A 12,370-nucleotide genomic window follows, 5' to 3' on the forward strand; every position below is an offset into this window, starting at 1 on the left:
AACGGGGGTGTCACGGGTCACCGTGCTCCCCCCAAATCCACCTGCTCCACCCCACAGCCTGGGAGGGGACCCTTGGAGGTGAGCACGTGCTTATTAAGGAGTGTCCTTATTCTATAGATGAGCAGAGGTCGGAGGTCCCGCGTGAAATTAGCAACACAGCCATGATCAGCACTGCGGTCCCAGCTCCAGGCCAGGGCTCCTTCTACACCAACACATCATTCACGGCAAAACCCCACTGTCCTTGGGCACCTTGTCTGGCGCCCTGGTAGCTGACCTCAGCTCTGCCACCTACAAGCAGGGGGAGCCTTGGGCAATACTTAGGATCCTCATCTACAAAGTAGGGTAAGGACGTGCGTACCTCGCGAGACAGAGTGCCGAGAGTCCAAGGTGATCCCACGTGGGGAACTGAGCCAGTGCCGGATGCAATTCATCCCGACGACCGCCACGAATGACCACACCGAGAGTCCAGGGCAGCACGAGTCACTGCGCAGCGAGACCCCGCCACCCACGGAGTGCTATCTCGGACAAATCACGTTCCCTCTCTGAACCCGAGGTTCCCCGTCTGGAGAAGCCTCGCCCACCTCAGAGGATTATTGGAAGGACCAACCAAGATCTGTTTAGTCACTAAACACAGCCCTCCCCTTCTTGGTGCGGCAAAATGCAAAGAATGAGGGAGGCGACCATGAGTGTCGTTTCAGCTGCGGGTCCTCCTCCACAAAGGCACACAAATGGACTCACATTTGTGTAACGGGGGCCAGTGTGCCGCGGGTCAGGCCTCGGGGCCGCTCCCGGAGGACCGGCCGGCCCAGATGGGACAGGCAGACTCCTATGGGACAGTCCTAGGACTCACCAGCTCCTCAGCTCCCAGCCCCAAGCTGCTTAGGGAGGTCACGGCAGGGCAGATGTTTTCCCAAAGGGCAGAAATCTGGGGCCTCGGCAGCCTAGGCCAGGGCTGAATTGACTTCTCGTCTGTTCCCTGATCCAATGGGGGATATTCTCGTGGATTCTGCGTGGTTTTGTTGTTGTTGTTTGAGAGGGGTCACATTTTATGTTATTTAGAAAGGGATTTTCTTTTTTTTAATTTTTTTTTTTTTTTAACGTTTATTTATTTTTGAGACAGAGAGAGAGACAGAGCATGAACGGGGGAGGAGCAGAGAGAGAGGGAGACACAGAATCGGAAGCAGGCTCCGGGTTCTGAGCTGTCAGGACTGAGCCCAACGCAAGGCTCGAACTCGCAAACCAGGAGATCATGACTTGAGCCGAAGTCGGACGCTTAACCGACTGAGCCACCCTGGCGCCCCCGAAGCCTACGTTTGTAGTAAGTGGAGGTGAGCAGGTTGCCGATTTGGTGGATTAATTGGCTACCCTACCTTCTGGGATGGCTGGAATCCAAAGCCTAGAAATGAGAACCAGAGCGGTTCTCAAACTAATCACTCGTCAGAACATCTGGGTCTCCGGAGAATCCCGTTACCATCAGAGTAAGCACACATTACCTACATGTTGGTGGGTTTGTACCAAATCCCACACTGCCTTGAGAGTCGAGCAGGTGTGCAGCATTGGGGGCCACCAATTTGGGGACAACTTTGGGGAGGAAAACCCTTTTATGAAAAGCCTGTGAATTTCAGTTTTCCCTGGCAAACCACCCGTGCTCAGTTAACACATGTCAGCCAAACCCAACTTTGGTTGGGGCTAATCTGCTGGCCCAGGCACAACTGGCCCGAATGGTTCCCGCTGGGCCCCCACCCTGGAGAAACGTAAGAGGGGCACGTCCCCACCTCCAGTGGAAAACCTGTCCCGCGGTCTCAAAGGCTCACCGGGCTCACCTGTCCCGCTAGGGTCTCACTTGAGCCATCTTGGTAGGAACTGCCAAAGTCAACTGTCACACACGACCTAGGTCTGCCTGCCCGGGCTGGAAAATCAGTTCTCCGAGGGCAGACCGCGGAGGCTGTTCTCAGCTCTTGGCCCTGTAGCTCCCCGCTGCTCCAAGAAGGAGGCGTGCACCCCTTAAGCGTCTCATGATGCTGCTTAGTAATTTGTCCCTGTCTGCTGCCCCACCCCCTCTCCACCCTTTCCCCAGCGCCAGGCAGGCTGTTTGGTTCCTGGAAAGTTCCAGAGTTCCTGGTGCCTCCTCCGTCGAGGCCTTTGTGGCTCCTGCACCATATGCCTCCAACACTCTTCCTCCGCCTTTCTGCATCAGCCCCTTTGCCTGGCTATGTCACACCTCCTTCCAGAAACATCCTTACCTGGAAGACCAAGTTGTGTGTTTTTTTTTTTTTTCTTCTTTTCTTTTTTTTTTTTTTTTTTTTTAGTGGCACAGCAAGGGCTTCTCCTAGATGTGCCGTGAGATTTTAAACCCTGCCTGGGAGGGCCCCTCCTTCCCGTGCTGTCTGCTCCGCGTCTCCTGGAGCCAGTAGCCACACCTGGCAGGTGCTCAGGAAATACCTGCTGATGAATGAGTGGATGATGGAAGGAGACAAAATCCCGGGTCCAGAAGGAATAGAGAGGATAGAATTCCATCTGCAAAGGTGGCCGGGGCCCACCTCCTTCTTGGAGCCGCGGGGAGCTACAGGGCCAAGAGCTGAGAACAGCCTCCGAGGTCTGCCTGCCTGGGCTGGAAAATCAGTTTTCCCATCTGTAAAATGGGGGCAATAATTGCCCAGCGCCCCGAAGGGCAATTCAACGAACTCCCGTAGGTAGATTGCTTAGCTTGGCCTTAACAAAGCGTGCGATCAGGAGCGGCTGCTGTCATTCTTGTAGTTCTTTTCCTCATTAGTGTTGCTACTTAGGTGCCGAGCGGCCCCTGCCTCGGAGACCGACGGGCTTCGTGCAAGGCTTCTCCTTGATGTTGAACCGTGACGTGGTGGGTATCTCCTCCCCCAGTTGCCCCTGGCTCAGCTGGCTGAGGCCTCCCCCACGCCTAGTGCCCGGGCGGGGCCGCGGCACCATCCAGCCTTAACGACAGTGTGACGTGACTCCTCCCAACCTGAGTCAACTTGACCTTCTGGGGACGGCTGCTCTCCTTCAAGGCCGGCCCAGCGCCTCCCACCAGCTTTGGAAATCTGGTTGCAAATGTTGGGAGGAATCAAGAGAACCCCACATGGGTGATTTGCTTCTCTAAAAAGGAGCAACCTCTCCCCTGTCCCGTCCCTTCCAGAAGTCAAAGCGAAAACGGCTCTAGACACAGAATCAGAGGCCTCGGCACCGTCAGCAGCTGGGAAACTCCACAGCGTCGGTTCCGTATTGGAATCTTTGGACCTCAGTTTTTCAGTTTTGAGTAACGCCAACCTCACGAGGGCTCCTGTAAAGACTGAGTAATGAGAACACGGGCTCAGAAGAACTTATAGGTTGTGTGGATAGAGGGCACCAGGAGCAGTCTCGAGGGCCATTTTAAGGTTCCGCAAACCTCTCTGGGCAGGGAGAGGGTGTGCAGGGTGGCCCAGGCCCTCGGGAGCCTCGCCAGAATCCCAGTTGACAAGCACAAGCAGGCCAGCCTTGCTGACAGATCACGTTTTGTGCCAGAAACTAATCTAGGTTAACTAATTAAGTTAAATTAAGACCTTGTGGGGGCGCCTGGGTAGCTCAGTCGGTTAAGCGTCCGACTTCAGTTCAGGTCACGAGCTCGTGGTCCGTGAGTTCGAGCCCCGCGTCGGGCTCTGGGCTGATGGCTCGGAGCCTGGAGCCTGCTTCCAATTCTGTGTCTCCCTCTCTCTCTGCCCCTCCCCCGTTCATGCTCTGTCTCTGTCTCAAAAATAAATAAACGTTAAAAAAAAATTTAAAAAAAAAAAGACCTTGTGTACCGTTGGATTACAGAATCTGGAGTTGCTAACTCCAGGTTCTATTTCTGCTCTTTATTTCCTGTGTGACCTTCGGCAAATTCCCTCACCTCTCTGAGCCTTGACTTTCTCGTGTGTTCAACGGGGGTGATAAGAATGACTTCCTCAGAGAGATCTGGTGGGGTTTAAGTGAGCTAATATAAACAACACAAATGAAGAGGGTTCTAATCACTCTCCATGATGCACCCGGCTTTGACCTGAGATCAAGGTCAAGCCACTGCTGACACTTATTTGAACCACTGCATAAGTCTCCTGACCCAGCTCCCTGACCCTAGTCCATAATGCACAGAGAAGCCAAAAGGAACTTGTAAACCATTTCTTGTCCCAGATTATGATTTTTTAAAGTTTATTTATTTTTGAGAGAGAGAGAGAGAGAGAGAGCATGAGCAGAAGAAGGGCAGTGGGAGAGAGGGAGAGAGCGAATTCCAAGCAGGCTCCATGCCACCAGTGCAGAGCCCGATGTGGGGCTTGAACCCACAAACCTCAAGATCACGACTGGTGCCAAAATCAAGAGTCAGACGCCTAATCAACTGAGCCACCCAGGCGCCCCCCACATTGTGATTTCTAAGTATATTTCGCCTTAAAAGGAGGCATGACTATTGGGGAAATGAACGGCTCATTCCAGAGCTGGGGCAGAAATGTACAGAAATGAACTGTAACTTCCTGTCCTGCCTGAATGCGAGGACCCGGTAGCGGCTTGCTCTGCCAAAGATAAGATACCTGGGCCCGTAAAACGGTGATCACGGCAGTGGACTGAAATATGTCAAAGCAGTTTCAAAAATCACGTGGTCCTAATGTTCCTCAAAACAAAACCTCACAGACACCTGGGGAACTCCCAATGGTAGCACTCATGACTCTGAAATTGACTTACAAAAAAAAAAAAGAAAAAAAAAAGGACACAATCAAGCATTTATTCTGCCTTTCCTGTACTTCGGGGTTGCCAGACGGTGGGTGAAAGTTGTACATTCCAGAACAATGACAGCTAAGAAGGGAACCGGGACGGAGGGAAGTAGGAAGCCACATTTGCAGCCAGTAAGGAAATAATGTTGACCTGGGCTCGGATCGCCCATGGCTTGTGAACTATTCAGTGAAAGGCTGGCGAGGACTTCGCAACGGGGGTCAGGCTAATAACGTTCCCACTCACATGAGTGAGCATCACTGAAGGTGGGATAACCCAACGTTAGGTTCTTCTTCACGTGACACAATAGAAGGCCAACAGCGGGGGCGCCTGGGCGGCTCGGTCGGTTGAGCGTCCGACTTTGGCTCAGGTCATGATCTCGAGCGAGGCTCATGAGTTCGAGCCCCACGTCAGGCTCACTGCTGTCAGCCTGTCAGCACAGAACCCGCTTCAGATCTTCTGTCCCCTTCTTTCTGCCCCTCCCTCGCTCACGCGCTCCCAAAAAATATTTAAAAAAAAAAAGAAAGGAAGGAAGAAAGCAAGAAAGGGAACGGCACCACCTGTGAAGTGGTCTTGGACCAAGGATTTGGACCTGAGTCGATTCAAGCCTCTAAACCTAAGTACTTATGTATAGGGACAGAGAGACATGTTAAATTGATGCTTGAGAGATGCGTAATCAGGATGTGGGAAGTTCTATGGGACAAACGACCTGTTTTCCTCAGTAAGTAACTGGCACTCAATAAAGGAGGGGGGTGGTTATTACAGACGAAGAGAGACTTAAGAGGACTTTTTGTGGGTCCTGATTGGAACAGGACAACTGTTCAAAGACTTCTCTGACACAGTCAGAGGGCACTGAGCGCAAACTGGGGACTAGGTTAAGGAAACACCGTTAACTGTGTTGGAAACAATCATGGCAATGGTTTTGAAAAAGTCCGCCTCTCTTTTAGAGATACCTACTAAAGTACTTATCTGGCTCTGAGATTTGCTTGAACAACTCCAACACCCTCCCCCGCCTCCAACCTCTAGTTAAAGGGAAGCATGCCGAAGTACTCGGGGAGAAGGTACCGATGTCTGTAACTGATGCGGAATGCAGTGGGTGTTGGCTCTACTGTTATTTCAACTTTGTTGTGGGTTTGAAATTGTTTTTTAATGTTTTTATTTATTTTTGAGACAGAGAGAGACAGAGCATGAGCAGGGGAGGGGCAGAGAGAGAGGGAGACACAGAATCCGAAGCAGGCTCCAGTCTCCGAGCTGTCAGCACAGCACCCGACGCGGGTTGCTCGAACTCACACACCGTGAGCTCATGATCTGAGCCAAAGTCAGTCGCTCGACCGACTGAGCCACCCAGGCACCCCAGCGTCCAACTCTTGGTATCAGTTCAGGCCATGATCTCGCGGTTCATGGGTTCGAGCCCCGCGTCGGGCTCTGTGCTGGTGGTGTGGAGCCTGCTTGGGATATTCTCTCTCTCCGTCCCTTGCCCGCTCCAGTGTACATGCGCTCTCTCTCTCTCTCTCTCAAAATAAACATTAAAAAAAAGTTAACTTTTTTCTATAGCAAAAAGTTAAAAAATATATCCCACAAAATGCAAGGCACCCTGTCTACTGATGAAAACCTGTATATTAGCACCGATAGTTAAGATTTGTATAGTACTTCCTGTGTGCCAGGCTCTGTACGAAGCGTTTTATAATCATGATCTCATTCTACTCTGTGAGATGAGTATCATGAGCAGCCTTTTGTTTTGTTTTTAAATGAAAAGGAATCTCAGGGCTCAAGAAGTTAAACTTGCCCAAAGTCACTCTGGCAGTGAGCAGCTGAACTGAATTTCACGTTCTCAGTGGCTCCTTCATTATACTCCTTTGTGGTCCACATGGCCCTGGGGATCTGGCCCCGGCCCACTCTCTGGCCATTGGTCCCTGTTCAGCCCATGCTTGTGGGCCCATGTTCTGGAATGTTCTTTTCCACCACTGCTCCCTGGCATAGTTATCTCTTGCCCCTTTTTCTGTCTTTGCTTCAATGTTCCCACTCCAGACCCACCCTGACACCCACGGGTCTTATTCTCAATGAAGGTCCCTTTCCTTCGTGTCACTTACCACATGCTGAGCTGACACTATGCGTCCCTGCGAGCTGACGCTATGCTGATATGCTCACTCATACCCCTCCGTGGAATGTAAGCTTCGTCGGGACGAGGGCTGGCTGTGGCCTGCCCCCGGCTCCGCAGTGCAGCGCCTAGCACACAGAAGGGTAAACCCACGGGATGCATCGATGCCTCCACCTAGCTCAGGTCCGTCTCAGTGTCCGGGCCATGCTTCCTGCCTCCCTGGAGGGTCCTCCCGCCCCGATGAGTCTCAAGGGTGTGGGTGTCAAGGTCAGGCATCGGGCAACCACCTGGACAGGCGGCTGAATCCCCACCGCATCCTGCACTGGACGCCAGGCTCCTGCTCGATGGCCTCATGGCGCCCTGTCCTCTCCCTCTTCATGCGCGCTGGGTGTAGTTATGTGTGAGGTCACTTTTATGTTCACACCTGTCTTCCCCACTAGAAAGTAAACCCTGGGAGGGAAGGTGGGGCCTAAAACCCAGACCTGTTCGAATTTCGCAATAACTCCCGATACAGGCTCTCTGACCCCTTCCCCAGCAGGCGAGAGTTAGAAAAAAATGACTCTGGACACAGGGCTCTTTTGGAAACCGAGGGCAGATACAGCGCGAGGCGTAAGCGATCGTCCAACGAGCCAAGGAAATTGCTTAACGATAATACAGCCTAACGTTTGTCGGGCACTTACTGGACACCAGGTCTTAAGCCGTGCGCTTCAGGTTTGTCATTCCTTCACGTGTCCACGAAGGTGCTAGGAAGTATGTGCTCCCGGTTTTGCCAATGAAGAGACGAGGCACAGGGGGCATCTGTTGCCCAAGGCCCCACCATGGAGTGGCAGAGCTGGACCTGAGCCGTCCTGCGGGGTCTGTGTGTTTTCTTCACGCTCCCCCTACGCCCACCACCACCTCCCCCCACGGTTGAGTTAGCGCAATTGCCTGCTGGCAGATCTCCGTTTCAATCTGTCCAGAACCCTGGGAGCCTGAACTCTGACCGCACACACCCCCTCACCTTGGAACCCTGCACAAGAGTTCAAGCCCGTGACCCTGATCCGTTGCAGGATCATACTTCTGGGACTCCGAAGGAAAACTGAGAAGGGCAAGAAATGAAACGGTTCCATGCTTCTCAAGAGGCGGCTGTGGGACACCGGCCCTGAAAGACGGTCCCCATCGCTGCCAGATCCCAGAGTCACATTTTGGAGACTGCCACCGCAGGTTAGTGTATTCAGGGCTCTGAGAAGTCCCGCTGGAAACAGGCAGCCCAGTGTTTCCCGAACCAGAGCCCCTCTTCCTCCATACGTGGGTTATTCCTCTAAACGGGAGGGCCCCCAACTCCCAGTTTGTTGGGAATGTGGAACAACCAGGCCCCGGCCTTCCTCATAACGTGGAAGGAAGGTCTGCTAAGAGGAGTATTTCCAACAGCTAATTATTCAAGTTACTACTGGAGCCGGAGACCCATTTACTTCCAAATAGAAAGGAGAATGTGTACCGGGAATATCACTCTCGCCCATGATTTGGCCTGATTTGATTTGATTTGATTTGATTTGATTTGATTTGGGAAGGTGGTGCTCCAGTGAGCCCAACAGGAGTGGCACAATCCCAGGGCTAACTGAAGAGCGAGGCTGTTTCCCGGGGCCCCAGTGCAGGGAAGGGAGCTAAGGTATGCTGAGTGGCCCAGGGACATCTAGAAAGCAGCACTTGTGGCATGGGGATCATCTGGGTGAGCCAAGTGGACTCTGCCATTTGTCATCTGATTGCCCTGAGCCAGTCACAGGAATTCTCCAAACCCTGGTTTCCTGGTTTGAGGAATCATCCTAAGATTGTCCTTGAGCGTTAATTCAACACTTAACGTGTGCCAACCACGCAGTAACCTTGGGTTCCCTGTGGTGCCCGGCCCACATTGTCCAGCAGGAGGGGCCCTGAATAAACAAACATGGCCTATCTTCCTGGAGAATCCTCTTAGTCTATGGCAGGAAGTTTACTATTATTATAACAAAGAGGTCTCTTAGAATAGAATGTGAGGGGCGCCTGGATGGCTCAGCTGGTTAAGCGTCCGACTTCGGCTCAGGTCACGATCTCGCCATCCGTGAGTTCGAGCCCCACGTCGGGCTCTGGGCTGAGAGCTCGGAGCCTGGAGCCTGTTTCAGATTCTGTGTCTCCCTCTCTCTCTGCCCCTCCCCCATTCATGCTGTCTCTCTCTGTCTCAAAAATAAATAAAAACATTAAAAAAAAAAAAGAATAGAACGTGAAACGTGCATGAAGTTTGCAGATAAAATGCAAGATTTCTGACCATGCTTCCAGGCGCGCCGATGCGTGCTTCTCTAAAGATCCTGGAGTCAAAACTCAGAGGAGACTTTAGATTAAGGTATCCCAAAGTTTACACAGGGACAAGACTTTGAGGGAGCCTCCATTTGAAAAGGTTAAAATTTCTATTGCCCCCTAAAGATCAAGTATCTCATGTAATACTTTAATTTATGTCTCAGATTTAAAGGTGATAAACCAGAGCTTACCTGGCACCTGAGCAGGGGCAAAAAGAACTCCTTTGCATAAAAGAAACTATTGGGACTATATCAAAATAAAAAGCCTTTGTACAGCAAACTATCAGCAAAACAAGCAAACAAAAAACTTACTGAATGGGAGAAGATATTTGTAAGTGATAGAGTATCCAAAATGCGTCAAGGACTTATACAACTCAACATGAAAAAAAGAAACAACCTGATTTTAAAAATGAGGAGAGGACCCGAACAGAGATTTTTTTCCAAAGAAGGGTACAGATGGCCGACAGACACATGAAAAGGTGCTCAACGTCACTCATCATCAGGGAAATGCGCGCGGAAACCACATCACCTCACATCTGTCAGAATGGCTAACATTAACAACTCAGCCAACAACAGATGTCGGCGAGGATGCGGAGAAAGAGGAGCTCTTTTGCACTGAAAACCGGTGGGAATGCGAACTGGTGCAGCCGCTATGGAAAACAGCATGGAGGTTCCTCAATAAATTAAAAAGAGAACTACCCTACGACCCAGCAATTGCACTACTAAGCATTTTCCCAAGGAAAACAAAGACACTGATTTGAAAAGATACACGCAGCTCTGTATACACTGCAGCATTATTTACAACAGCCAAGATACGGGAGCAACCTGGGTGTCCGTCAACAGACAAATGGATAAAGAAGGTGGGAATATATACACACATATGTGCACACACACAACAGAATATTACTCAGCCATAGAGAATGAAGTCTTGCCATTTGCGACGACAGGGGTGGAGCTGGGGGGTATTGTGCTAAGCGACGTATGTCGGACCAAGAAAGAGAAATACCGTATGATTTCACGCCTAAGTAGAATCTAAAAATACGAATAAATCAAGAGCAGAATCAGGTCAATAAGTACAGAGAACAAGGGGATTGTTGCCAGAGGAAATAAAATGGCTTCCTCCAACTGAGGTTGGCACGTCCGGTCACATGACCGAGGATGGGCTGAGTCTTTCCATTTAAAACCCGAGTCAGTAAAGTCGTATCTTCATCTCCCAAGACACTGTCAGAAGGCAAAAGCCATTTATAAAACAATGTCTCTACTTTGCAGTTTTTAACTGGAAAGACTGGCTTCCCAGGAGCTCCCCCTCAGGCCTGGGCCAATGTTGACAGTTGGTCGCCCAACTTCTATGGAAGCCCACTGATGTTAGAATAATCATCATCATCACTGAGAGATAATTGTGTACGAGGTGAAGGCACAAAATAGGTCTTTAGGAAACTATATGGGAAGTTTTATACCAAACTGTGCACAGTGGCTCCCAGCAGGGAGGAGGGGCAGATGGAAGGGTGGTGCAGGGAGACCTTTTTACTCTGTGCCACTTGACTTTTACTCCCTAGAGCCCTTAAAAAAAAAAAAATGACGCCTAGGGGCGCCTGGGGGCTCAGTCAGTTAAGTCTGACATCAGCTCAGGTCATGATCTCATGGTTTGTGAGTCTGAGAGCCTGCTTTGGATTCTGTCTGTCTCTCTCTCTCTCTCTCTCTCTCTCTCTCTCTCTGCCCCTCCCCCGTTCATACTCTGTCTCTCTTTCAAAAATAAACGTTAAAAATTTTTTTTAAAAATAACATCTTTCTAGCAATGTGGGACCACTATAAATGCTTGACTCTTGGAGTATGCTTTTTTTTTTTTTTTAATTTTATTTATTTTGAGAGAGTGCAGAAGTAAGGTAGGGACAAAGAGAGGGAGAGAGAGACTCCCAAGCAGGCCCCAGGCTCCGGGCTGTCGGCGCAGAGCCCGACATGGGACTCGAACTCACAACTGTGAGATCGTGACCTGAGCTGAAGTCAGACGCTTAACCAACTGAGCCACCCAGGCGGCCCCCCGCCCGCCTCGAATACACTTAAAAATATATATATAATGATGATAGTTTGAGAGATTGGACATCTGTGAGAAACAGAATAGTTTTCCTTAAGGACAGGAGTCTTGAGGGCAAAAAAACCCCCAAAACAACAACAACAACAACAACAAAAATCACAGAACTACCTTTTCAGTAAACCTAAGCCCAAACCTAACCCTACCGTTTCGGTTTGTGGAACGGATGGAAGAGTTCACGCAGAGATTCCCAACAACATAACCATTTATAGAAGCAGAGAGAGGCTCTTCTCCTTGATCTGTTACATTTCCAACCCTCACATCAGGTCCCGGTAAACAGGAGTGACCGTCCCCCTCTGGAAAGCCCGCATGCACACTCCTGCACAGGGGCTCAGCTCGCCGCACGTGAAATCCCCATCCACGTGGGCGCCGGCTTTATGGTCAGTGACCCCACGGAGGGGTGAGCTCACTTACCCCCTGTCCCTCCGCCTTTCCCGTGTCCTCCCAATTACGCGCTCGGGGTTGCATTTTCCGGGTTCCTTGTCTGCCGTGTGCCTGACTCTAAGCCAGCTAGCTGCTCACCGTGACTGTAAGCGTCACTTTCAGAGGAACTGGCCTCTGCTGTTTAAAAATGATCCCTGGAGCACTTAACCTTCAAGGCACTGAAGACCAGTAACAGCCCAGGTGAAGCGGGGCAAGATCTCGCACCAAACCACTCGTGTGGCCCCCTGCCACTCCGGGAGGGACCCTGCCGGCCACCCTTCAATCCCAGCCCTCGCTGGGTTTCACAGTTGTTACGTATCTAAGCCATCTAAAGCCCAAGATGGGGCATCTAAAGTCCAAGTTGTCGTAAGCAATACGGACAAAGTCATCCCGGCCCTCCTGAGACATGCAGGAAATTAACTGCACACGGGTTGTGGGGTGTTTGAGAAAGGGCTTCTGGAGCCAGCCTGCAGCAAAAGCTCCGATGGGTTCGCACAACTGCTGTCAAAGGACCACCAGGCTTCTTTCCCCAGATAAAGATTGGGTAAAACCTTCCGAACGAAAACGCCACTCACGCTCGGGGAGGAAAAAAAAAAAACCCAAACACCCCAACAGCTGGGTCAGCTGGCTCTTGCTAGGGCCCGGCAGGGAAGACGGGAAACCCGGCACAGGCTGTTACGGAATGTTCCGCGAGGAGGGGAGGGCTGCGGGCATGTAGGACAA

Source organism: Lynx canadensis, chromosome D3, assembly GCF_007474595.2.
Source record: "Lynx canadensis isolate LIC74 chromosome D3, mLynCan4.pri.v2, whole genome shotgun sequence".
Taxonomy (NCBI): Eukaryota; Metazoa; Chordata; class Mammalia; order Carnivora; family Felidae; genus Lynx; species Lynx canadensis.